At 34.8% G+C, this 3223-nt stretch overlaps 1 protein-coding gene across 1 annotated transcript in view; it reads right to left on the reverse strand.

Moving 5' to 3' along the window:
- Nucleotides 1-1333, reverse strand: part of LOC107698859 (inward rectifier potassium channel 13-like) — a 10451-nt gene extending 9118 nt beyond the window's left edge. Inside the window, exon 1 of the mRNA XM_016499987.1 lies at nucleotides 706-1333. The gene's annotated coding sequence lies outside the window, so the exon portion shown is untranslated. The remainder of the gene's footprint in view (nucleotides 1-705) is intronic.
- Between the last annotated feature and the right edge of the window lie 1890 nt (nucleotides 1334-3223).

Consider the following 3223-nt stretch of genomic DNA (forward strand, 5'->3'; position numbering starts at 1 on the left):
TAAATTTTTTTTTTAAGTGTCCTTGCTACTTTTTTGTGAAAAAGGGCCCGTATTTGGTCCAAAACGACTAAAAGCACCATAAAATGACTATAAAAGTAGTCAGTACTACGCATACACTATATTCATAGTCGTATGATAGCTTTGTCATATGATAGCTTTAGCAAAACCTAAAAGTTTTTTTGTTTTTGGCTAAAGAGCAATGATGCTTGGTGCCAAATGACATCAATGCCATATTTTTGTAGTCCATTTCAGAGCTTTGGCAGATGGGAAGACCTAAATTTCAGTCTTTATTAATGTAAGAGTCTAATTTTATGATGCTATTTTTATTATTTCGGATCTTGACAGACCCGTTTTTTTTTTAAATCACCTTTTGTATTCTATTGAAGAAGAAAAGTCACTGGAATGATGTTAAGGTTAGTAAATGAAGACCATTTTTCTTTTGGGTGAATTTTCCTTTAAGAGAAAAAAAGTAGATGTTATGAAATGCATCCTTTATGAATAAACAATTATTCACAAACACATACACTGCCTTGTGAAGATCCGGATGCTGTTTTGTTTTCAATAGAGAGTTTGTCTGCTGAGACTGTGATTAGTCATGGTTTCCCAAGATGAAATATCTTCTATTTCTCCCTTCCAGGTATAAATCTTATCTAATAATTTCTCAAACAGAGCATAAAACTGACACACACACAGAGTTTTACTCACCAAATGTCTCTTTGGTGTTTATTAGGGATTCCTCAGTGCTTTTTGACGAAGTGTGAAACTTTCAAGTGAGATCTAGAACGTGAGGAACCGTAGATCCTCGGCCGGAGTGTAAAACCAATCCAGATCCTTCTGTAGGAGATACCAAAAGAGTCAGACGCACTGATGAACTCCAACAAACACACACATGCAATGAAGAGAGCCGGCCCTGAAACTCATTGGTCACATTACTCAGCATGTGGCCAATTAGGAGTGCTTGAGCGAGGAGGAGAACACCTAGAGTCACTTCTCTCTGTGTGTGTGTGTGTGTGTGTGTGTGATGAAAGGAACAGTACAGTAGTTTGTCTTTCTAACCCATCTTTCGGAAGCTGCCTTAACTGATAAACTTCTCTTAACCTAAACTTTTCTTTAGGAGTGAAAACAGATTTGGTCCTGTTTTTGTTGGTCACCATGAGTGTTTCTGCATGAGTGCTTGTGCTAATGCTTACATAATGTTTCTCATTTACAGGAAAGGGTCATACTTTTCACATTGCCGATGACAGTTGGATGGCCTTGATCATCAGCTCAGATCATTTGGTTTCGTTAGAAACGTTTGACAAGAAATGTACGAGTTCATATTTGATTACAGACAGACTTGAGCACAATGTCAAGTCAAGTCAAGTCAAGTCTGCTTTATTGTCAATTCTTCCACATGTACAGCACATACACACAGAGAATTGAAATTGCGTTACTCTCAGACCCTAGAATGCTCTCGATGGTGCCTCTGTAGAAGGTGTACATGTGAGACATTGTTGAGATCTCTTCTGAAACTCTAAATGACTCTAAATGTGACTTTAGTGGGGTCTTTTTCCTCACAGGTAAAATATGAGAAGCTCCAAGTCTTAGTTTAAACTGGAAGAAGCAACTGACATATTAAAGATTTGTGCAAGACTACACTTACACAATTTAACACTGGTAAGTACATACTATCAGTATTGCACTTTACTTGGAACTAAAATGCCAATACATTATATTTCTAGTAATGATGTGAAGCTAATTGTAAAATTTCCAAATAAAAATAGCTGTGGCAAACTTGTGTCGTAATAGGGCCAGCTTATCTAAATGAGAAATCCACACAAATGTAAGCATAAAAATATTTTATGGTGGTTTATGAACAGTTTCCCGCAGGCCAAGGCAGGCTCATCATTTTCTGTGAGTTGCCATTTGAATACTGAATGGTTGCGTCACACAGCTGACGGTCTCAGTTCATTGCAATGATAAGAAATCTGAAGGTCTTCACTGTTAATCAGATAATAGATAACAGCTAAAAGCTAGCTAAATGTTGCAGCTAGCTACAGAGCAAACAATGGTATCCATTTACAACCACTTTGCGGGAAAAATACCAATGATATATTTATATGTTTCATTATTTACTTTCATTATTTATTTACTCAGCCTCATGTCATTTCAAACCTTACTTTCTTCTGTAGTACAACGCTCGAAAAATTTCGAAGATTGTTCAACCTGGTGTCTTCCTTGAAAGTGTCATACAAAATACATAATTGTAACTGAAAGATATTTACACACTCAAACTGAAATTGTATAAAAAGATCTTGTTTAAAGTTCACATACCGTGTGTTGCCTCCTCGAGCATCAGTGACCGTTCTCAGCCTTTGTGATAGTTGTGCAGTCTCTCAATTGTCCCGAGGCGAAGCTGGGCCTCCACATCTTTGAGCACTGTGAGGAGAAATCAGACGTGCAGAGCATGCAAGGCACCAAAGAACTTACACGACCTGGAGCTTTGTTGTCAACAGCAGTAATTTATGAGCTTTACGGCTCATTCATGTAGTCAGAAAATGTAAATGGATGTCTGAAGGGTTTTGGGATATTTGATCATCAGCTATGGGAAGTCAGAACAGCCAAGCCTGGTAGATGAAGTCTATAACTCTAGGAGTAGAATTTTTATTTTATTTTAAGTTATTTTAGTAATTTCAGTTATTTAAAAAAAAAAAAAAAAAAAGACAATTTAGCACCCTTATTGTAAAAATGAAATAAATAAATGAAAAAAAAAAAGAAATAGAGTAACCATATTTTATTAGTATTGCACTTCATTATGATTTTTCATGTTTTATTATTATTATTAAAACAATGTAAGTAATGTAGCTAACCAAACTTTATTATTGTGCTTCCCTCTGCCAATATAATAAACTTAATATACATTTAATTAAATATTTACTGAATGTAATTTATACTGGGTTTCATCTTTAAAAAAAATCTGTGTCTGGAGTTTTATTATTTTATTACAGTAATACTATCAGTATTACTATTACAGTAATACAAGACTAATGATCTATCAACCTTCAATTATGATAATCACCAAAGAAAATTATAATAATCATGATCACTGGAAATAAGAAAGAAAAACGTAAACAAACAAACAAAAACACTTCCAGAAACATTATGTTAAGGAAGTTAAATGTGAGGGAAAAAATTGTTAGGTGAAAAAAACAACCCAACATCATTTATACGATCAATGATCTAT

The sequence above is a fragment of the Sinocyclocheilus anshuiensis genome, unplaced genomic scaffold (assembly GCF_001515605.1).
Source record: "Sinocyclocheilus anshuiensis isolate Anshui unplaced genomic scaffold, SAMN03320099.WGS_v1.1 scaffold2168, whole genome shotgun sequence".
NCBI lineage: Eukaryota > Metazoa > Chordata > Actinopteri > Cypriniformes > Cyprinidae > Sinocyclocheilus > Sinocyclocheilus anshuiensis.